The sequence below is a fragment of the Tenrec ecaudatus genome, chromosome 1, assembly GCF_050624435.1.
Source record: "Tenrec ecaudatus isolate mTenEca1 chromosome 1, mTenEca1.hap1, whole genome shotgun sequence".
Taxonomy (NCBI): Eukaryota; Metazoa; Chordata; class Mammalia; order Afrosoricida; family Tenrecidae; genus Tenrec; species Tenrec ecaudatus.
In genome coordinates, this window is record NC_134530.1 from 121,542,267 (window position 1) to 121,566,840 (window position 24,574).

Sequence of the window (24,574 nt, forward strand, 5' to 3'; positions counted from 1 at the left end):
TCTGAGTCTCGAGTTCATATAGGCCACACCTGCCCCTTCACAGCTCCCAAGGACATTAGGGTTTCCAGGTACTTCCCCCTCTACTTGCATGACCCATAAACAGCCTTCTTGTTCTGCTTCCCTTTGCCTGTACAGCAGGGCGCACCAACACTTATTTTGAGAGTAATGAAACAACTGTGTAACTGTTTAGTCTTAGTCTCTATCACCATGCTGTAAACAGAACAGAGCATCTTCTTGCTAGGGAACCTCATTGGCTTCTTGGTTGATTTGTTAGAACCTAGTTCCTTGCTGGATCGTCCCTCCCTTGCTTTTTCCAACTTGTCAGGCTCCAAAGTCCGTGCCTTTGGGTAAAGAAGCCTTTATCTTGTTCAGGTTATTTTTCCTTCCCTTTTTTTTTTATCAGTGTTCTAATATTTGTCCTTTTCTGTTGGCTAGTTTCAATCAGCATAATGCTCTCCAGGTCCACCTGTGTCAAACATATTGGCTCTGTTTAGCACCCTTGGGTCTTCAGTACCTATTAATGCCTGCCATACAATGGACACTTCATACTAGTTCAATGTTTGGTCTATTGTTGGTTTCATTGAATTATCAAAGCCTACCAACCAACCATACAAAAAACCTCCTCGTCGCCATCAAGTTGATTCCAACTCATAACAACCCTATAGGACAGAGTAGACCTGTTCCCTAGAGTTTCCAAGGCTGTAACCTTTACAGGAGGACACGGCCTCATCTTTGTCCCAAGCAGTGGCTGGAGGATTCAAGCTGCCGGCTTATTTTAGATTCCTCTCAAAGACCCATGTGAAGAGTAGCCACGTGGACACTGGTTGTACTTGGTATGTGAAACAAACAACTCAATTTGTCCTTTTGTCTCGGGTTTCTGGAAGTACCTCCAGGATGTTCTCAGTCCTCTGCGGTGCCTCTGCTTTTCTGAAACAGCAAAGAAACTCTTACACAGCTGTAAATGAGGTGGGAGCCCACCACGGAGGACCGCTGGTGACCTAACTTCTTGAAGAGGTGTCTGGGGTCGCGGGGTTGGGCTCACCATACATTCTCAGTCATTCCGTATGTCTTTGCCTATGCATTAGGGCTCCAACATTCTACTATATGGAGGTCCCACTAACTATCATAAAGGCCCCTGGGCCTTGGGGCTCCCTTTTGAGATTCTGATGGATGGTGCATGGCAGGAGGTCCGGCACAGCCCCGGGGACATGAAACTCCCTGGCAAAACCCCCAGCCTTGCCTGTGCATCGGTCCATGTATAGTCTTTGGTGGTTGTGCTCAGACGGTTATAGTCCGTATTGCTCTTTCCATGAGTCCTGTGCGTCATTCGAGCAAATTTTCAAACGCACTAGGGTTCAAAAGAGCCAATGGGTTATGGCCTCTCCTATTTGGCAGTTGGTTTGGGGGGCAGATTTCTAATTTGTGATGACCCAGCCTTGGGTGGCTGGTGGAAAGAAGAAGACTCGGTAGGCAGTGGTTTACTAAAGACCTAACTGGGTGGTTCTGGCCAGAGAGAGAGAGAGAGAGAGAGAGAGAGAGAAGTGGATGGCTGGTATCGCAGATGCAGATGGGGAAGTGAGAAAGTGGGTGTGGTGGGCTGGGTTCCCTAGAGCAGAGGCAGGGAACCTTTTTTCTGCCAAGGGTCGTTTGGATGTTTATGACATCACTCGAGGCCCCTACAAAATGAACAACTTAAAAATTAGCCTGCTCTATTTGGTCTAATATTTAATTAACTCATGCCGAAAGTGATGGCTGAAACCGCTTCTCTTTGGTGAGGTATGTGATGTTAGCTGTTAATTGATGATTTTGTGGGCCATATATGGCCTGTGAGGCAGACACTCCCAACCCTGCCCTAGAGGAACAAAACAAGTTACGGTTACATGCGCCTGCATAGAGAAAGAGACTTGTATGAAGACATGGCTCACGTAGTTTTAGAGCCAAGTAAATCAGTCAGCTTTAAATCTGTGAGTTGGGTCACACGCCTTCAGCGAGCTTCTCCTGACTTGTGTAGCTGCAGGGGCTGAGGAACCAGGAGCACCACAGGCTGTCGATGCAGAAGTAAATGAATCCAAGCTTGGCAGTCTACTGATGGCTTCTGGGATCAGCAGACAATACGACAGGAGGTGAGCAAACCAGATGCAGAATCCAGATGAGAAGTGAAGCTTCACCCCAGAGTCTTCTTCAAAAGGAGCAGGGTGCCCCCCGAAGGTTGCAGTTCTCCCAGCTGGAACAAGGCTGTGCCCGAATCGAGGGGGCTGCACTCCACCACAACTGCTGGTTGCTCACAGAGTTGATTATATGATGCTAGATCCCATCATGGAGTTGATTACCTCGTGTTAAATCACATCACAGGGGATTACTGCCAAACTGCTGCAAGTTGATACAAAGCCTATCACTGTGGGGCTGAGTTGGGTTCACCGTTTGGAGATTTTTAGCCTGTTCGTCTCGTGTTGGTTCTTTTGAACGGACTGCCTCAGTTGCCTCGTCAGTAAAGTAAAAAGAACTTGATGGCGTTGTTGGCAGTTTGAAGTAAGTTCATGGATGTCGTGCGCTTTGGGGAATAGTCTTGGGCTACTGCTAAGCACAGTGCTGGCAGTTCAGACCTGCCAGGCACTCCACGGGGAAGGACGAGGCTTTCCGCTCTCTGGAAGATTCACAGCCTCAGAGACCACAAAGGGACAGTTCTCCTCTGACCTGCGTAGTCCCTATTAGTCAAAATAGACTCAGTGACAGTGAGTTTGATTTTGGTTTTCGCTAGTGTGACGAACATCCATTTCTATGACTGCTATAAAATATGGAGCATAGTCAGCTACCTTAGCCTCCCACCAGCTCTTTCTTAGGGCCCAGCTATCCTGGCACTGGGCTTGTTTATCTGCTCAGGTAGCGCTCATCGGAACAGTTAAGGCAACTCCAACTTATTTATCTTCTGTTAATTTATGATTTGTCATTCTGGTTAACTGGGTTCCAAGTGACCTTTTCCTGATTAATTCTTCTTCTCACTGATTTAAGTCAAATTACCTAATGCTGAAAAATTAGGCTTTTGTAGATGCCAATCAAACAGGAACACCTAAGGAGAAATCCAAGCGGTTTCAGGGTCAAATTAGAAAAGCTGCTAAGTATTTGTTATAGCCCGAAACGTGTCCAATTTCACATTGCCTGAAACCCAGCAACATTCAGCGAATGGTCAAGCTAGCACAATAACTAAAACAAGCCAGACTGGATTTTCACATTAGGAAGACATTTTGAGGGCTATCGCCTCTGACCTAGGAATCGTTGATGCTAGTTCACAGACCTGGGTAACCTGCTCAAAAAGCCGTGGGCCTGGGTGGTGTGAAGCCTCCGTTGTATTTTAGGGGTCTTGGGACTCCTTTGTTTCTTTTCCTCTTGGGAAAGAAAGCAAGTCAATGGGTGATCTGTCCAGCTTAAGCAAAGTAGATGAGCAAATGTGTGCTAATTTTGATCTCAGTTTTGAAAGACAAGACCAGGCCGGTCAGTACACAGAGTCTGGGGGGAAGAGAAGAAGGGAAACAATTATTCTGTAGCTTCTCCTTTTGACTCGGTCGTTTTCCTCTCGACTGAAGTCTTATAAAAAACTATTTCTAAACAAATGTTTTATTCCCCAATGAGATTGTGTTTGGGTACATTTTCGCTGGCGTACTGGGAATTTTGAAATGGTCTCTATGTGTATTTCTGTGATTTTGACCTAATTATCTCATTTGGATGTACCAGGCTCAGCAGCTGTTGTTTCTGTCAAACTATTGTGAAGTTATATGAAAGTCCGGTATTGGGGAAAAAAACCTTTTTCTTTGTTGTCTAAGTTATTTGTGGTTTCATAAAATGTGAAGCTCTTCCCCCACCTCTGTAACGTTCCTGTCCCTGTAAGAAAGTTTACGGTATGATTGCTGAGGGCGATCTGGGTAAGCTCAGTCTGTTTGCAGCTCTCCCCCCACAGCTGCTGTGTGGTTTGGAACAAGAAGAGGCCTCAATTGCATTGTGATTTCGGAAGCGTTCATTGTGGAGGTGATCGGTTGAATGTTTGCAGTTTGGTATGGTTCTTGGGCAAAACAGAGTGCCAGATGGAGAACCAGAGGCTTGAGAATGGCCTTGGAAAGCAGAAACGCAGAACAGTAACCGTCTCCCCCAAGAATTCTACACTTTCTTCCAGAGGGTGTCGAATGTTGAAATGTCCATTTCCATTGATTTTTTTTAACTTGATAGGAGGTTTTCTTTCTTTTGGTGTCCCTGGGTGGGCACGAACGTTTGGTTTAAATAAGTGGCAACATACCTTGCTTCCTCTAGATCTCTTTAAGGGCCCCCTTGATTTTATCTTAATTATAAGGTAATAGATTTTGAAGCCTCAGACAGAAACTAGGACTACTTGTTCTTTAATCCCACGTTAGCTCAATTGGGTCTGAGTTCAACCTGATCTCTAAACTCCTATATCACCATCCTTTTTTCCTATGGAATGTGATATATGAGTTTAACTTCTTATATATTCCGGACCTACAGTGATAATGAACTTCATTATTTTCTCATCATTTTGCCAACAATGTCCACTACATTTCCAGGTAATGGTGTGCATGGACAGCAAGCTAGTATCGGTTGTAAAACGTCCTTACCTACAATGGAGATGGAGTAGCATCAAAAGGTTTGTGGGAACATGGTATGGAGAGATAATGGCATTTTCCCATGAACTTTTTGAAGCCCCCTTGTGTACAATCACGTTTGATTCTGACAACCCAGTGAGGGTGAGAGGAAACATGGATGGCAGGTGACTCCTATTCCGCAGGATGGGTAGCTCAGAGAAGTCATTCAGCATATCCAAAATAAGACCCAAACTGAAGGGCCCGGACAAGACTCTGGGTCTTGTGACTCCGTACTTTGGCTCTTTCTGCTGCAGCATACTACGTCTTTGGGCTATGAAACACTTCCTGCAGGAGCCATTTGGTTCGTGTGCTGCATAACATCCACCAAATTTCAGCAAACTTTTGTAAGACCAAGTTGCTGCCCTTGAGTGCCTTCCCTACCTAACACTTAATATTGTACCACATGTGTCCTGAGAGACACGGCCTGCTTTTCAGGTAATGGCATTCGCTGAAGACAATAAACAACAGACAGAATAAGGGAGATGTCCCAGGAGTCCTATATGACCAAGGGATAAGATCTGTAGAAACAATGTCGGAGGCAGGACCCGAGCGGAGTTTTGCACGATGAAGTATGGCGGAAGTAAGACGGAAATGAAGCAAGAGCGGTAGGGTGAAAAGGAACTGTTTGAGCAGAGGTGTATTGGAAGAATGTACAGTTTACTGAAATAATCACGGATGAAATGGATAAGTCTAGAATTTGCTTCAAAGTAACCTTGAACATGGATGAGCTATCACTTTAGAACACCCTCTCCTCACTCACTGCCTCTCCTTTCCTACATTTTGTATTTACCTCAAATAAAACTGCAATCGAGAAGATTCTGACTCATAGCTAGCTACCCATAGGACAGGGTAGAACTGCCCCTGGGGGTTTCTGAGACTAAATGTCTTTACGGGAGTAGATTTCTAATTGCTGAGCTTGTATTTTTTTATGCCCCTACAATAGTGAAAGATCTATCCAACTATTTTGCGCATTAATAGTGCACATGCAACAGTAACAAAATAGCCAAGGTGCGAGAGGAGAATGCCCATGGCTGTGATGGTTACGGTCTTGTGTTAACTGGGTTGGGTCGTGATTCTGAGTGGTTTGGCAGTTATGTAATGATGAAATTTGGCAGTTATGTAGTGATGTAATTTGGCAATTATGGGATCTAAGGTAGTCATCCTCCATTTTTGCCTCATGCTAATTTCTGAATAAATATCTTGTCTTAAAGATATCTAAGGAAGAACAAGGTGTAATTGTTGAAACTGGGATATGTACTTTGTGATTCCTTTTATTATTATTTCTACTTTTAGTGTGATTTGGGAATATTGTAAAACAAATAACAATTTACTTTAAATGGTCTATATTTTGAAGACAGTGAGTAAGCTGCCCTTCCTAGAACAGGAGGGTGTTCCTTAGAAGTGAGGATAATGAGACTCCTTGGCATGTACTTTAGACATGTTATCAAGAGGGACCAATCCCCTGCAAGGTCAGTAATTCAAAACCACCAGCCAATCCTCAGGAGAAAGACAGCGCATTCTACTCCCGTCAAGCACTACAGTGTCCAGGCGGTCACAAGGGCAGTTCCACCCTGCCCTGTAGAGTCACTGTGAGCTGTCATCAACTCTGTGACAGTGAGTTGGCTTGGTGCTTACCAACCAAGTAGCAATGGTGGGACGTATTAGGCATCTCATGTCTTTTTAGGAATTCTCTTTCTCTTAAAATACTTCTTCAGTCTTCCCCAAAAGGAATTTTTTCCCAAGACCCTTCTATTCTTATTCAAATGCTTTTCTTGTGATCTTGAAAATGAACAGTAAAAGACAACTAAAGTGTTTCCGTGACTTCCAAGTGATATGAAAGAATATGTTCATGATAGAAACTAATTTAACCTGGAAATAGTCTCTAACAGCTGACTGAGTTATACACAGGAAATAGCATCCAACCATTTAGAAAGTCCAACATGTTGGTTTGACAAAGTTGAAAGAGACATCAAAGAACTATGAATACTTAATAATGTTATTTGATTTTTATTTGTGAGCTTAAAAATGCACATTAAAAAGTACGTGAAAGAATACATAGGCTTTGCTGGTTCAGCATTTATCAGGTACACACGCTACTCAATTGCCTTGTGTAATCATCCCTCATAAGGAAATTGTGTACTTAGAGGCATGATGAATGGTGAGCTGTCACAAAGGGACTTAGCAAGTGACTTGCCACACTTGCAAGAAGTTTTCAAGCTGGTTATTAAATACAACCATTAAAAAACTTAAATGATATAAACTTACAATTAAACAGTAGCAGCAAATATAATACTCAAGCTCATCACTGCTTTATTATTTTGCTGTAGTTTGCTATTATCTGTGCTCTCCAGATAGTCAGTGTCCCATGTTTCTGCACGGTGGCAGTACTATATAATAGTGTGGCAAACATCTCCACAGGGCAGCCGTGTGGGAATATCTACACAAGTCTCTAGCAGAATTGCAAACCAGGCCCTCAGCTGCTGACCGAAAGACTGGCAACTCCAGGCCAGCTCGTGACTCCAGAGCGGAAAGGGCGCTCCCCCGTGCAGGTTACACCAAGGAAACCATACGTGGCCGGTTCTACGAGAAGTTCGAGTTGACTTGTCATCATCTAACCCCCCACCCGCCCCTACCCCCAATTCCCAGAAATCCTTAAATGATCCACCGCCCCGCCACTGGGTGTGATTTGATACTGTCATTTTACTCTTAAAGACTCCTTCTCTTTTAAAGAGAACATACTGAAATATTTACAGATGAAATGAGGTGATAGTGGCTTTGCTACAAATAATTCCATGTGTGGGTGCTGTGGATGCGTGGGTGTTGTGGGTGCTGTGGGTGCGTGGGTGCTGTGGGTGTAGGAGCGCAGTGAGAGGAGAGCTGACTGGGCTTCGAGGGCCAGTTCTCTCTCCTTCTGTGGACGCTTCAAACTCCCTATGGAAGAAGTTTACGGTAATGATTAAGGAATACAATGAAAATAAATAAATTCCCTGCACCCAGGAGATGTAGAGAGCAACGCAGTCTGTTTCCCCGTCTGTCCCTCAGACTTGGATACCTAATTTCTCTGATAAAATCTGTCTAATTTTAGAGCCCGAATTTTTTGTAACTGGTTCACAAAGATCATTGAACTTAAATGTCTGCTTTTCATTAAATGAAATCCAGGAATTTGTGCAATTTACTGTATCCCCTGAGGGTAAATGAGTCCAATAAGCCCTCCCTAGGATACTGTAAAGCGTTTTTCTTCACAGTGGGATGACAAGGGTGGGTGGTAGGGGGGCAGGTACACATGTTCGTCTCTAATCCAGTTTGCAGAACCGGTCATACAAATAGGGAAAATGAGTGGAGTTATTGCTCAGAGGGCTGCGGGGTCCATATGCCAGCTGTGTCCCCCGTGGATTCGTTTTCAGTGTGGCTGCCTTGAGTCGCCGCCTGAGAAAGCTGCTGCTGGTGCCTGCTGTGCTGCCGTGCTAATGACCGCCTTGCTGGTCCCACTGACGCATTGGAACTGGTGGCCTTTGAATCAAGTTAGACCTGATCGGCTGATTAAAAAGTCGTGGCCTGGGCTATATACAAACTGCGTTTTCACGGAGTTCGAAAGGGCAGGGTTGGGGCTTTTCCCCCTCACAGCTTCAGCCGTCAAAAAGAAATGGTTGCCCATTGCGCACTAGCATAGACTTACTGAGCCATGTGCCTTTTTATTGACTTCCTTTAACCTTGGCGCCCTTTTGTTCTCCTTCTTAATATGCGTTTGGATCATAGAAATTACAGCTCTTGGATTTGGTTGCGTATTAATTCATACTGACTAAATCCAGTTGACCAGAGAGAAAAGAACAGGGAAGTCCCCTGGCGGGTGAGTGCAAGCGGTCACTGTGATGATCCCATCATGGGCCGTGGGAAAAGGAGTGCGCTTTATAAAGAGGGCAGAGGAGGACAGGGAGGCCCTAGAATGAACAGCAGCCCGAAATAGGTCTTGTAACTTTGCTCGTCTCTGGTTTGTGTAAAGAGACAGACTCAGACCATTCTCTAGGGTTCCACCCCCAATCAACAGTGAAAACCACAGATGTCGAACTCAGGTAACTCTAGGTCAGGCATATTCAATGGGGGGCCTGGGCAGAAACAGACATGCCAACAGGAATTGAGATTACAGAAACCAGAAGTCAGAGTAGTGTGGGTACAAGAAGAAAGCTTATCACTCCACTTCAGAGGAGAAATTACCTGGAGATCCTGGGGCTTTCCGCCCTTCTCCATATTAATTCCTGTCATCTCCATGGCCACTACGTCCTAGATCTTGAAAGAATTTTGGGGGAGTATAGAAATTAAATTGCAGCTTGAGTGCTAATGAGAAACACGTGCCAGGTTCTTGAGGCACAGTAATCATAAGATTGTGGTTTATTTGTTCAGAAAATATGAAGTCCCTACACTCTGGACTAAGTGCTAAGACCACCTCAGTGGGTCCTCCAGATGGAAAGAACCTTGTGCTCACTGCCTAGGGGCAGAGACAGATGTAGCCCGAATCAATAAGACTAGGAAATTAAAAGGCGATACATTCCGTGGCGGGGAGGGAAATCAAATAGATGGTTCTTCAGAACTAGAGTCCCCAAGGATACATGTTCTTACTCGGCCAACACTAGTCGAGTTGTGATATTAACAAATGGAGACCACATCGGAAATTCCTCTCCTGCTCTTTTAACCCTGTAGATAAACTCACCATATTCGCTTTCTACAGCCGGGGAGTTTAGAGCACTAATTCAGGTAACCTGGGAGAAGTAACACCATTTTCACCATGCCGTGAAATGGAAACTACCGTATATACTCGTGTATAAGCTTACCCGAACATCAGCCGAGGCACCTAATTTTACCACGATAGCCGCATTTAAAATGTGCTGGAAAACTCGGCTGATACATGAGTATACACAGTACTTCCTTCCATGTCTTGCTGGGAGCTCATGATCAGGAAGGCAATGAGCATGTGGGGAGGCGGTGAGCTGTTTAAAAGCAAAGTGTTGGATCCCTCTCAATCCTGTTTATGTCTACAACAGTCCTGTTTCTGTTTGCCAGAGAAGCACAGCACATTCAAAGAGGTGTGTGTGTGTGTGTGTGTGTGTGTGTGTGAGAGAGAGTTTTACAATTTAGGATAGTATATCTTAGAGTTGATTCTATTGTCTTCATAAGTAATAACATTGCCCCATCTACCATCAATGCTCATAAAGGGAAGGTGTTCGTGAGTTCCTTCATATGAGAGATGGACTGCAGTTACATTTAGTTCTTTATTTTAAAAGCCCCTCCTCCTCTTCTCTTCAAATTCCCATTAAACCCAACACTGGTCAGAGTCTACAGCAGAAAGGAACCATCTAACAAATTCATTCATGTTCTCTCTTCTCTCCAGGACTCCAGTTTATATTTCCAGCTGCTGCTAGACCTTACCACCTGCATGGTTCACAGGTACTGCCAAGTCAGTTTCAAAAGGCACATTTATCACTGTCGTGGATTGAATGATACCCCTACGCAATGTATGTCACCTTATCTGGATCCGGAATCTCAGTGGTGTGCCAGTTTTGTGATGATGCACTTTGACAGCTATGCGATGATGTAATCGTCCCCCTGTAATGGGAACTGATGCGATCAGCCAATCATTTATAAGGTAATTAGAGTGGGTTTGAACACCCTTACTCCTCGATGACGACCCCGAGCCAGTGAAAAGGGAGTTACGGTGAGGTGTGGCTTACCTCACCTTTGATTACAAGAGATAGAAGCGAAGAGCAGCAAAGGAGGAAGGATCTGACTACCTCCAGGGAAGAACTGCACAGAGCTTGACCTTTGGCTCCAGGGTTCCCGAGCTGAGAACCTTCCAGACCCAGGGTAAGCTTGATACCAAGCCACATGTAGGTCCCCGAAGAACACCAGGCCTACAGATGGTAGAGGAGACCAGGGCTTTCTCCTCTGCAGGGTAGAAAGGCTTTCCCTAGGCAGAGAGAAGACGCCTCCTTCTAGAGCCGCAGGTCTGAGTTTGGACTGCTAGCCTCCCGAGCTGTGTGCGAGTTAACTTGTTGGTTAAAGCGCTTGAGAGATTTCCATCCCGCAGCATTAGATAACGAGGGTAGTCCCTCTCCTCTGCTAATCTTTTCCACCATGGGCTCTTTGGCCCAAACTAAAGTGGCTACTTGTGCTTGAATCCTGGGTCTTTTTGAAACAGTGGTCCTCAACCTTCCTCAGGCCGGGACCCTTTAATGCAGCTCCTCATGTTGTGGTGACCCCGCCCCAACCAGAATATTATTTTCGTCTCTACTTCATCACTGTAATTTTGCTACTGTTATGAACCGGGCACACCCTGTGAAAGGGTCGTTCGACCCCCAAAGGGGTCTTGACCCACAGGTTGAGAACCGCTGTTTTAAAATCAAGTCTGTAACCAAGTTCTTCTGATTATGCACAAGGAACCCCAGAATCAATGCCTGAAAAATATTTATCCTCCTCAAGCACTATTTCAAACGCTGCATAAAAGTTCAAAACAGTGGTGTGTGTTTGCTTTTCTCCTTCCTTCTACTCAAACATACTTCCTGGACCACTGCTCATCTATCTGCTCACCTCGCTGCATGCAGCCCGTCCTCCAGGCGCCTTGTCCATCTCCCACACTGCCGTCACCGTGACGTTCCTGACGCACTGACCATGCATGCCAAGCACACTTTCATTGGTTCTACAATAAGGTGCCGATATCTCTTTATGATCTGAACCTAAAGGACTTTTTAATCGCACCTTATTCAGCTCTCCCACTAGGTTACAATAGAGTATAATACTCAGTCAAAACATAGCTCATGGTCAAAATAACCCTAATAAAGGTATACAACTTGAGTTATGTGAAGAAGTAGCCTTTCTCGTCCTCATTGTGAGCACCGACTAGTACTCTGTAATAGAGCCTTCAGCCGTCCAGCTTCACGGCCCTTCCTCCGCCTCGCTACCATCAGCCAATGCTTGTCGGGCTCTCTATCCATCATACCAAAAAAAAAAAAATGCATTTCTGGGGAGTCTTTTCTGACTCATGTCGACTCTGTGGGTTCCAGAATAGATTAGTACCTTGGAGTTTTCATCACAGCGTCACTTAAATTCTTTCACTCCTGTTCATTCTGTCACTTCCCTGTTGCTTCCTTCTGCCACCTCCTGTGTTCATGCTCCAGTGTCTCTTCCACGCCTTGCTAGGTTAATTTTCTTTCCTAAGAGAACCCTGCTGCACAGTGGTTGATGTACTCAGATGCTAGACTAAAGGTCAGAGGTTTGAACCCACTAATTCCTAGGATGGAAAAAGACAGAGCAATCTTCTCCCGTAAAGATGATTACCATCAGGTCATTGCTGACTCCCAGTGATCCTATAGGGGCAAAGTCGAGCCGCTCGTTGCTAGACTCACTGCACCACCAAGGCTCCCCTTCCATAAAGACTACAGCCCTGAAACCAGTCCTGTGCCTCTGGGTTCGCTTAGATTTCATAAGGCTTCTCCTTTGTGAGCCCAGTCAAGCCATTACGGAGTGTCAAACTCTAATGGCCTCTTACTGTGACGATTCAATTATAGCCAGTGGTGAACCTCTAGGACAGAGTTCAATGCCCCATAGGGTTTCTGTGTAATCTTTATGAGAGCAGGTCACCAAGTGTTCTCCTAGGGTGCCTGGGTGATAACAGATTACCAACATGTTGGTTGGCAGCCATGTGCTAAGCCGTTGTGTCACAGAACTCCCCCTAAATAGCCTAGCTCCCTCCTGCTGTGAAGGTTCTCACCTCAGTGAGACCCACTTCTTCAGTGCTCTTCCTGACTCATGCTGCTGCTTTACATTTACCCACTCAAGACCCCTCTGCTCTTGGCTTTTCCAGCTGCGGTGGGTCTTCTGATCGATCTCCTGCATCTATCCTAAAGGCTCCAAGGCAAGTCCTTCATGCTGATTGCTCCTCTCTCTAAATTAGAGCTGTTAACCCTGAGAGTCCTTTGAAATGATGGAAATTAGACAGTTTGGTGTCAAGGATGTGAGTTCAAACTCTGGCTCACTAACCTTTTTCCTCTGAGCTGGTTATCCTCAAGTTAAGTGTAATTTAAATTATTATTTATGAAAAATGTCCCATAAACTTGAGATCATTAAAGGGAGCTTTTAAAAGCTCATGGAATTAGAAGACAATGAAGAAGTTCCACAAACTTTTTGAGGCACCCTTGCATATGTAGAGTTGTTTCAGCTCTACTGTTAATCCTTGATTATATATTATCCTACCATATTTATGTTGTGTATATTTCCTATCTTCTTAAATTTCACATGTATTTTAAGGATAGATGTGTGGGAAATACATTTTCTAGCCTTATTAAGTTCACACTTGATTCTATCACGAGAATCAGAAAATAAAGCTATGAAGTAAGTAGTGGACTGCTAACTGCAAGATCGGCAGTTCAGACCCATTAGCTGCATCATGGGGGCAATGGGGCTATCTGCTCACATGAAGATTTACACCCTCTTTTTTTTTATAGCTTTGATAATGACTTACAGACTCATGGGGCCACTATGAGTAGAAATGACCTTTGGGCCCAAACTAGTGTGGTTACTGGTCCTTGAATCCTGGGTCTTCTTAAAATCTAGTCTGTAACGAAGTCCTTCTGTCAGTATGTCTTACTATGGTATTTCAGAAATCAGCCGGGTCAACCATAGTATTTTTAGTGGAGCTTCTAGACTAAGACAGTAGGAAAAAGGAGTAGGTGATCCACTTCTGATGAATTAGCTGATGAAAACCCATGAGCAGCAGCAGTGTAACACTGTCAGATACAGTGCTGGGAGATGAGTCCTCGAGTTGACAGGCACTTAAAATATGACTGAGGAAGAGCTGCCACCTCCAATAGAGTCCACCTCAGTGGTGTGGGTGGAGCAGAGCTTTGGGGACTTTCATTTGTGGATAGACCATGACCTAAAATGAGAAGAAAAGGCTACAGCCATCTATTAGTCATCAAACGTAGAATAGGCAAATTATGAATCTAAGCTGTTATTCTAACAGAACATACAGGTTACTGTATGGTTTAAAATCAGGAATGATGTATGTCAGGATTGGATCTTTACCCCATACTAATTCCATTTGTATGTTGAACAAATACTCTGGGAAAGTGGATGATGTGAAGAAAAATGCAACATTGGAATTGGAGGAAAGCTCATTAACACCTGCATTGTGCAAATAATATTACCTTACTGGAAGTGAGGAAGTCAGACACTTGCTGAGGAAGATCAAAGACTGCAGCCTTCAGTATGGATTATAATTCAATGAAAAAGAAACCAAATGGTCATAACTAGACCAAAGTCAGCATCATGGAAAACTGAGAAAGTATTGAAATTGTCAAAGATATTCATTTTGCTTGAATCTACAGTCAGCACACTTGGAAGCCGCAATCGCAAAAGTAAACCACATATTGCACTGATGCAAGAGACCTTTAAAGTGTTGGAGAGGAAAGCTGTCACTCAGAGGACTAAAGTCACTTCATGATGTCTGTGAAGCTGGACAACGAATAAGGAAAACCAAAGAAAAGTGAATGCATTTGAACAAAGGTGTTAAAAAAGAAGACTGAATACTCCATAGATTGAATATACCAAGAACATCAGAAGTGATGATGGCGAGGCTTTGATCTCATGCTTTAGACACATTATCAGGAGAGACTGGAAGAGGGCATATGTTTGATAAAGTAAAGGGTCAATGAAGCAGAGGAAGATGGAGAGAGGGGCGATACTGGGAGGGTGGAGGAAGGTGGGGTAGAAAGGGGGAACCGATTACAAGGATCTACATATGACCTCCTCCCTGGGGGACGGACAACAGAAAAATGGGTGAAGGGAGACGTCGGCCAGTGTAAGACATGAAATAATAATTTATAAATTATCAAGGTTTCATGAGGTGGGGTAGGGTGTGGGGGGATGAGAAGCTGATACCCAGGGCACAAGTAGAAAGCAAATGTTTTGAGAATGGTGATGGCAACAATGTACAAATGTGCTTGACACAATGAATGGATATATAGATTGTGATAAGAGTTGTACGAGTCCCCAAAAAAGTGATTTTTAAACAAGAAAAAGAGGAAGACTCCCAACAAGTTGGACTGATGCGGTGATTGCAGAAATGGGCTCGAACATAATGATTGTGAGGCGGCATAGGACAGGCAGTGTTTCTGTCTATTGCATAAAGGCCATCGGGGTCAGAGCTGATGCTACTGCGCCTGACAACAAGCCAGAACAAATCAGCGGGTCTTGGGAAGCCACAGCTAGTACGTCCCTTAAAGTCAAGGGTGGGGAGACTGTCTCCTAGACATGTTATCAAGAGAGGCCAGTCTCTGGAGAAGGACGTCAAGCTTGGTAAATTAGAAGGTTAGCGAAAAAGAGGAAGATCCTCAGCAAGATGGCTAGAGGGAGTGGCGGCAGTGGGCTCAAGTATAAGAACAGTTGTGGGAAGATGCAGGATACAGGGAGTTGTTTGTTCTGTTGTCAATATGCGCTAGAACCAACTGCATGGCACCGCACAATAACAATGAAAGTATGATATTTGATAAAGGAGTCAAGGAGTAATGGGAAGAAACAGGCTAACTAGGGACGCCCTGCCTCGACACTGACTTGGATGCGTCTACAGATATGCTCAGGATTAGAACTCTAACCAGCCTCCTCAACCACCTCACACAGTGTCTCTAAAGGCGTCCTTGTCTTAGGAGTGATTTAATACTTTGCACAGAGTAGGCTCCTAAATGATTATTGAATTCCCTATCAACATGATTTGCATATATGAAATGGCTTAAAAATTCATGGAAAAATCCATTATCTCTTATATTAAACAGGGTTCTCTAGAGAAACAAAACCAGGACACTTATAATTTTTTATAAATCATTCTATGGGGGCTCATACAACTCTTATCACAATCCATACATATATCAATTGTGTAAAGCACCCTTATACATTCGTTGCCCTCATCATTCTCAAAATTCACCTTCCACTTGGGTTCCTGGAATCAGCTCATTTTCCTTTTACCCCTCCCCTTCCCTCCTCGCTCCCCCCTCCCTTGTGAACTCTTAATAATGTATAAATTATTATTTTATCTTATCTTACACTGCCCAGAATCTCCTTTCACCTACTTTCCTGTTGCCCATCCCCTAGAGAGGAGGTTATATGTAGATCCCTGAGATTGGTTCCCCCTTTCTATACCCCCTTCCCTCCCGGTGTCACCACTCTCACCGTTGGTCCTGAGGGGTTTATCTGTCCCGGATTCCCTGTATTTCCAGATCCCACTGTACCGCTGTGCATCCTCTGGTCTAACCAGGTTTGCAAGGTAGAATTGGGATCATGATAACTGGCGGGGAGGAAATGTTTAAGAACTAGAGGAAGGTTTTGAGTTTCATCGTTGCTACACTGAACCCTGAGTGACCCATCTCCTCCCCACTCTCCCTCTGCAAGGGACGTCTAGTTGTCTACAGATGGGCACCGGGTCCCCATCACTTACTCCCCTCATTCACAAAGGACACTTATAACTTTATATATATTTATATAGATAGCTATATACAACATAAGAAATAAACAGCTAATTAGTCTATAGAGCAGTACAAATGGCTCAGTGCAACTCACTTCCGTGAGACAGCTAATACACTAGCAGTCTTTCAAGTCTTGAGGGCTACCAGGTGCAAGTCAAGGAAGCAGGCAGCTGAGCCCTCGAGCAATTCAGGCAGTCCAGCCACAGGCAGCAAACAGCAAGACAGGTCACCAAAAGTCAGCCAGATGATGGGGGTTGGACCGTCCCCAGCTCAAGAGATGTAAATTCGAATGGTGTGGTGAAGCAGGTCTTAAAGGAACCTCAAACTACAGTGACACAGTCCACGGGTTAGGTGTCACAAGTTGAGGCAGAGAACCAGCTAAGTCAGCCACACACTGGACCAGTCATTAAAGAGCAAGCGATAAGAAAGGCGAGGCTTATTGAGCCATTTATCTCTCTGCCCTTCAATTAATCCCACCTGTGTTCATTGGCCAGGTTGGCATAATAAACTTACCTCTCCCATCTTTCAATTCCATTTGCTCATGAACTTTTTGAATATGTGTGCGTGTGTCCTATATGTGTCCATGGAATTGTCTATCACTATTTGTTTATATTGGTTCTTTATTTTTTCTTTTGAAATTTCATTTTTCTGTTTTGCGGCCGTGTACTTACTTTTTCTACAGACACCATGTTTGCATTGTTTGTGCAGTGTCTGCCATGGGGAACCTGGTCACATGCTGAAGTCATGGACAGCTCCGGAACTACCTTATTTATTTAGATTGAAAAGTTACTATTGCATAGGCTATAATTGTATACTTATTCAAATCCTGCTTAAAGTTAGTAATCAGTGCAGGAGAATTGCTGCATGAGGCTTCTCCTAAATTCCTCCTCCCACCCAACCTCCTTGGAATAAGAGATTAGGTAATGAAGTGGGAGAATTTTTTATTCCTCTTTGTAGCTAAGAAAGAAAATGTAAAACAGCATGTTTTGTTTGATTTGATATCCTTGAACAATAAGAATAATTGTTGATCGTTATTGTAACTCTTGCTTTGCCTAGATCACAGAGGATTAGTAATCATTAAAAAATAAATTAATCAGTGCAACCCACAGTTCCTGATTTTAGGGAGTTTATAATTTCTATTAGAATAAAAGGAAAAATAGTGGCCCTAGTGAAACAAAGAGAAGAAATGGGATTTGCCTGTTGCCTTGGAAGCAAAAAGGTACACTTTCTCAAAAGCAGGTCACTGAAGATTGCAATTGTTTCCTTTGGAGCGGATTTATAGCATGAAAATGATAGTCTAACAGGTCTGTGTGCACCAGACAGGCCAGGGAGTGATCACATTTCACATAGGCCTGCCCAGCTACGGGAAAGGATATTTGCATGGAAGATTGGGGAAATTGCCAAACAACACAATCAAGACTTATGCTTCTGAAATTCCTCTTATTACTGCTTTAATTAAATTGCTGTTTCCAAGGGAATGGGTTTTTCAATGACATTTTCGTCATGTCTGAGCTGATTCCAAATGCACTCTCGGTTTGCTCTGCTTTCAGTGTAAGCATGTTTGCTTTTACTTCCTGGTTGTTCGCACAAGCCTGTTCCTGTGGGGACTGTGTAAATAAGGTGTTTCTGAGAGACGAGTATGGCTTATGATGGAGGAGAGCATTTTGGTTTGATGTAGATTTAGTATAGGTAATTTCTTTTCTTTTAAAATTAAGATTTCTGATGCCTATACTTATAAATCCCTGGCTTAGGTAACACTTGTATGGCACTGAAGTTAATGAAGTTACCTTCCAGTGAAATACTCTCTTCTACAGAACTGTTTGATCAGGCACTAGTTGTGAAACAAATGAAATGTTGGTCCTTAATTAGAACAATTTTAAACATAGGTTTGATTGCATGGGAAGTGGCATGATGCCTAATGATCGTTCCCGAAGGAAACAACAGCAGCAACCAAATGTCTTAGAATGTATCGCTCCTCCTCATGCGGACTCCACGCCCATCAGAGTAGAACGGGGACCCACAGAGTTGTCAGTGGCTGATTTTTCAGAAGTGGGTGGCCACACCTTTTTCTTTCAAGGCACCTTTGAGTGGGGTTGAACCATCAACCTTAGGGCTAGCAACTGAGTGTGTTAACTATTTCCACCACCCAGATATTCCATTCTAAATGAAGGGGTTGGTATGTTCTTAAACTTTGTATTTAACATGGCTGGTAGAATATCTGGGATCCTTGTATAGTGTGTGTGTGTGTGTGTGTGTGTGTGTGTGTGTGTGTGTGTGTGTAATGAGTGTTCTTGTTCATGATATATTTTACCCTGTGTGTGTGTCTGTGTGTGTGTGTAATGAGTGTTCTTGTTCATGATATATTTTACCCTGATTATAAAAGAATTTTTTTTCTCTAACGTACTTAATTTCACCAAAGTGCTTGGGTACTCTGTAGTCTAGAAAAAAAATGCAAACAAAATTTTTTAATTGTTCCTCATTTAAGAAAGTCTCTTCAGACCTTCAGGAAAAGTTTGCCGTCTCATGATCTAATTGTTTTGTCTAATTGTTTAATTTTGATGGATTAATCTGAAAATTTTAATTAAATAAAAAACGAAAGCTCAGCGTTGCTGCAGAGACCATCCCAGTTCATGCTGACTGCTGCAGACGCAGTAGAACTGCTCTTTGTGAAACCAGCCGGCCTGTCCCACAGAGAGGCTGGTGGGTTCAAATGGATAGTTTTTCCGGTAGCAGTGAGCATTTAACGGCTGTGTCACCAGCTCTCTTCAATTCTTAAAAGCATGACTGTTTTTCTAATGGGGGCTTTAATTTTTAAATCTATGTCTGTCTTGTCCTACAAGGTACCATATATACTCTTGTAGTAGCCGAGTTTTGCAGCACATTTTTAATGCAGTTTTTGTGGTAAAATTGGGTGCCTCGGCTGATATTTGGGACGGTTTATACTCAAGTATATACGGTAGTGTAGTATATAACTCATCTAGATTAGGTCATCTCTTAATCTCAGCCCCCTCTAAGCAATTATTCCTGCTTTCAAATTCGTTTTCCTAGTATACTACTACAGACCTACTGTATTTTCTTACCATTCTCCCTGCCAGTAGGTATCACTCCCTACTCTCGGTATTAGTGGTGCTTCCTAACGCCACGACCCTTTAATACAGTTCCTCGTGTTGTGGTGACCACCCATCCCCCTCAACCATAAAATTATTTTTTATGCTACTTCATAATTGTTATTTTGCTACTGTTATGAATCAAGCGGCCCCTGTGAAAGGGTCGTTTGACCCCCAGGTTGAGAACCGCTGATCGATATGATTGTCTAGATCTCTCCCTGCTCTAACTGGAAGTAAACCAAACTCAACTGCTATTCCAACTCATAGTGATTCGAGATAGCCTTTTTGAGACTGTAAACCTTTACAGGAGATTCAGCCTCATCTTACCCCTCAGAATGACTGGGGGGTGTGCACTGCCACCTTGGGGCTAAGGGTCAGTGGTAAACCAGCAATAAAACCTGAACTCCTTAGCTACTCATTGTAAAAGTGATATTTTGATCTTTGAAACAATCACTTCCCAGGTATCTGGTTTATCCTGGGGTTGGGCTATAACTTGAAAAATCTTATCCTGTCATTCAAGACTTTCCATAGTATCTGACTCTTATCTACTGTCTACTATTATCTCCCTGCGTTTCTATTTCAGAAACCCCACCCCATTCATATAGATGTCTGTGACATAATTCATTTCATTTCTCTTGTTACCCTCTTACTTCTTTTATTTTTTCTTCCTTATAAAATAGTGTATAGTTTACTACTCTCCCAAGCTCCATCCTTCATCCCTTTCCCTCCCATCTATATAAACGCTTTCCATTTTCTTGACCCAGCTCATGTTCCATATGTACTGACTACTGCTTCCTTGGTGTATATTGCGTTAAGATGCAGCTTTTATAAGCCATTTACTCGCTTTGTCTTTTATTCATGCCTTTTACCACCAAATGCATCAACTTCTTTCGAGCGTCAGGCCTGAGTCTGGATGCTTTTTGAACTCCTGCAGCATCTGGGGCAGCGCTGTGCGCACGCAGAAAGTAGGTCATGATGGTCGCACCTACAGGGCATCAGAGTGAATCCAAGATGGGCACTCGCTTGTCCCTTTTCTTGGTAACCCGTCTCTGGCTATGACACGAATTGGTGGCACACAGGGCACTCTTCATGTTTACTTCTGTCCAATTTCAGGGCCTATGTTGTTGCCTTTTAAAAATATTAAATAAGATGTTCCGCAATAAAAACAGATGGTGCTGTCAAATATAAATAGAAAATAGCATTTCTTGTGTGTGGGTGAGGGAGAGGGAAAAAAAAGAGGTGCTGAGATGTAGTCAGTTACTTGATATGCCCCTTCCAGCTAGAGTGCCTTATGTGATGCATGATAAACCCTGGCCTCTGTGCCGGTGACGGCAATCCTGTCTTGGTGGGAGTTCTCTGCTAGACTAATGGCTGGGATGAGGGTGGCACTGAGTCTCCATCTTAGTAGAGAGTACCGCCCTTCGTTTCCTGGGGTGTATGGTCTACTGAAGGACAAAAACCACATCTCCAGGCGATGAGCTGTCTCAGAGCCAGGAGGAGCTGGCCAGTGGCAGGACGATCCTGGACCAATATGGCAAGCCCTTCTGCCTTACATAATTCACGTGTCCGAGTCCCTAGCTTGTATTGTTCTGCCGCCAACCGTGTTTATGTGACAATTTTCTTTGACCACCTGTCATTTAAGACTTAATACATATTCTCTCTTTTATCAAAAGAGACTGGTAGGACCCAAGACTATGGCCCTTTGTCACCTTTCGGATCTGGAACTGAACTCCAGTATAATCAATGCCTGTTTGCAGGGGGAAAGAAAAATACAAACATCATTCGCATTCTTGGTGAACTGATTCTTTCCACCTTTCAAATTTGGTTGCTAAAATATAACTAGATTGATTTGCTGCACACAAAGAGGAAACTTGGACATGGATAAGAGACGTTGCATGTTGTGCAGCTGAGTGTGATCTTTGAGGTATGACATATAGCCCTGATTCCGAAGTCAGGTGCTAAATCCCCAGAGTGCGCCTGTGGCTTCTCTCTCTAGGGAGATCCTCAAAACACTGAAATTCCCAAAGAGAACTCGATTTTGCATTCACCCAATAAAACTACAGAATCCTGCTCCGTTCTAAAGTTCAGTGCAAACCGTGCAGAAACCCCATGCCTCACCATGTTTGGACAAGTTTTAAATCCCATGAAAGGAAAGGATAAAGAACTGATGTGCATTCTCGTGAAAGGATCTGGTCAGCGTGTCCAGGGAAAGGTGCAGTTATGAAGCCCTGACTTAGCACCAAGGTGACAATAGAACATTTTCCCTGCAATAGAGATGGCATAGAGCTTGCACTTTTGCAACCGATCTGTTTCACTCTTAATGTTCTTGTCTGATGCTCTGTTTCCCACACCTTCCTGGGAAGCTGGAAGAGATAGGTTGTGTTGGCTGGCGGGAACGTGGAGCGTCTCAGAGGCCTCCTTGGGTTGGGCCGATCAGTGCGAGTGACTTCACTGGCCCTGTGAGCCAACGACTGTGGTTGACTTTTGTTTGTTTGTCTCTATCTTTCCTTCTTTAAATCCCCAGCTGACAGAATACAAGTGGCCATTTATGGCGAGGTCAGTTTGAAGAGGAATTTTCTATTCGGGTTGTTGCTGCCCCGCAGTGAGAGAGAGAGAGAGATCGCAGCCATACCGCGTGTGGGACACAGCTTTTTATCTGGACCGCTGTGTCTTTTGACAAGTGTGCCTTGACTTTATAGTAAGTCTGAAACGTCTGGGGGTGGTGTGTGTGTGTGTGTGTGTGTGTGTGTGTGTGTGTGTGTGTGTGTGTGTGTGTGTGGAGGGGGGGGTCAGTGACCTTGTAACACTGGCTGTTTTGTTTCCTTGGAAGCAAATGGTGTAAATAAGGCTCACTTCGTGGATGGTTTTGTTTCAGGCTAAGATAATGTTCCAAGGCCAAAGGTATCCTTTCTTCAAATCGCTTCGCTTTCAAAAGAATCGCTTTCTTTATAACCTTGTCCCCTCGCGCTGATGTGATTTCAGAGGAGGCCTGGCGCATATTAAACGTTGAGTTGCTAATCACAGGTCAGCAGTAAAAACCACTCGCTGTACCAGGGGAGAAAAGTAAGGCCATCTGCTTCCGTCCAGATGCACAGTCACAGAAACCTTGTGCAGGGCTGGCAGGAGCCAAGACCGACTGCATGGCAGTGGGTCTGTTTGGTGGTTTAAGGTGCCTCTACATTGTTTCTCTTCTTACTGAGATCAAGCCCTCCTTAGAGGATGAGTGTCCCTATTGTAGAGTATGAGGGATGGAAACCTGGATTGGGTGGGTGATCTGCTTAACCCCATGCAAGATGGTGGTGGAGACAGGCCTGGGGCTGGGGCCTGGGCACCTTTTTTCCATAGTGATGCCACAGACACCAGCTCCTGCCTCTCACTCTTGCCAGCAGTGGGACTGGAGTCCGCAAGGAGACCCTAAAAAGTAGTCATCACAATTGGGCAGTGTGCACAACCCTGAAGCATCTCTAGAAGATCTCCAGGGCAACCCCTCAACAAGTAGATGATGCGGTATAACCTGAACTCCCGTAACAAGCTCTGCCATCAACTAGGAAGTAAAAGAAAACGTGTGAGGCAACACTGGGGTGATGCCCATGGCAATGGTGCCTGAGCTTTCCCCGTGCCTGTCCCTGATGGGGTGGGCTGCATGGAATCGGAATCCCTGGCACAGGAGCATGGAGGGGGGTACAGGTGGCCCTAGCCTCCCATTTGAGGTTGAGTGAGTACCTACAAGCTGCTGCGTGGTAAAGCACCCTTTCTGGTTATCCCAGCTAGTCTAGGGATTAACATAATCACAGAACTTGGGGTCCAATCTTCTACAGACAAAACTTAAACTCTAGGAAAGTATTAGCAATTCTGGGAAAGTATTAGCAATAACCAATTGAAACAGAAATCAAGAGACTCGGCACCCCACTGATTTCTATCCCTCGCATCGCCAGCTCTCCCCCAGTTTCCTGAGACACACCATGTTGGCTTCCACAAAAATACCACAGCGACTACTCTGGTCAGACTGCACCTGTGACTAAGGAAGGCAAGCGGGAGGAGCCCTCCAAAGACCAGCTGGGCCTCACCGCAGGCAGGGACAGGGAGTTTGAGGAAGGACTGGGAAAACATGCAGGATTCCCCCTGGAGTTCATGCTTTTCCCGGTGCGGTAATTTCCTCCTTTGACTCAGCAGCTCGCCTCACTGTCACCAAGAACTGCTCAACTCTCACCACTTCAGAGGAGTGGTTTCTGAGAACAGATTCCCCCCCCCCCCACCACTTCTGCCCCAGTTCATCGACCCCTAACATTATGAACTGCTGTGATTGATTACTGGGTTCCGTCGGTAGCATCACAGATGAGGAATCGCAGACTAGACGAAGTGAAATGACCCAGCATTGCCATGCCAGAACTTGGGGCTCCCACCTAGTCAGGTGTTCTTTGTTAGGCCAGCGTGTCCTGTTGCGAGGCTGTGTTCCTCCATTTGAACATCCAGTCGTAGGGCTCCATTCCCTTCTTCCTCCGTGTGTGCTTGTGAGGTCCCATAAATTTGGCTCTAGTTCTTGGCGATCGTGTGCACAACCGAACGTAACACGGCCTGCTCCCATACCAATTTCACAGTTGTTTGAGCCCAGTGTTGCAACCACAGTGTCAGTGCGTCGTTGAGCTCCGTCCTCTGGCTGACCTTGCACTCAGCAAGCATCATGCCCTCCTTTGTGTTTTAATCCTTCCTGAGAATGTGTCCAAAGGACACGGGGTAAGTCACCACCCTTGCTACTAAAGACCATTCTGACGATGCTACTTCCAACGCAGATCCGTTCCTCCTCCTGACAGCCCACGTTGGTGCGGTTGTTGGATGCCGCCAGGTCAGCTCCTGCTCAAGAGTGACCGTATGCACAGCAAACCAAAGGCTGTCCTCACCGACACCACCCTGCAAAGGCATCGATGCCTCTGCCTTGCTCGCTCATTGTCCAGGTGGCCCATGGATCTGAGGAGATAGAGATTGCACGGCGTGGATCAGACACCCTTAGTCTTCAAAATGACATCTTAGCATTTTAATACTTTAAAGCAGAGGTTCTCAAGCTTCCTAACGCCGAGACCCTTTCATACAGTTCCTCATGGTGTGGTGACCCCCCACCATAAAATTATTTTCATTGCTACTTCATAACTATAATTTAGCTACTGCTATGAATCAGGCGACCCCTGTGAAAGGGTCATTCGACCCCCAAGGGGTCTCGACCCACAGGTTGAGAATCGCTGCTTTAGAGCCCTTTTGCAGCAGATCTGCCCAGTGCAATACATCTTTTGATTTCCTAACTAGTGCTTCCATGGGTATTGAT

At 44.6% G+C, this 24,574-nt stretch overlaps 1 protein-coding gene across 3 annotated transcripts in view; it reads left to right on the forward strand.

Annotated features, from left to right (window-relative positions):
- The window catches only part of LRRC8B (leucine rich repeat containing 8 VRAC subunit B), a 73,781-nt gene that overhangs the window by 18,588 nt on the left and 30,619 nt on the right, over positions 1-24,574 (forward strand). The window contains exons 1-2 of one of the 3 annotated variants that reach the window (XM_075558174.1): positions 2,050-2,123; positions 10,030-10,085. The exons of 1 other annotated variant lie outside the window; for it this stretch is intronic. The gene's annotated coding sequence lies outside the window, so the exon portion shown is untranslated. Of the gene's footprint in view, positions 1-2,049; positions 2,124-10,029; positions 10,285-24,574 lie in introns of those variants that run through there. One more of the 3 variants, XM_075558167.1, reaches the window with a different exon arrangement.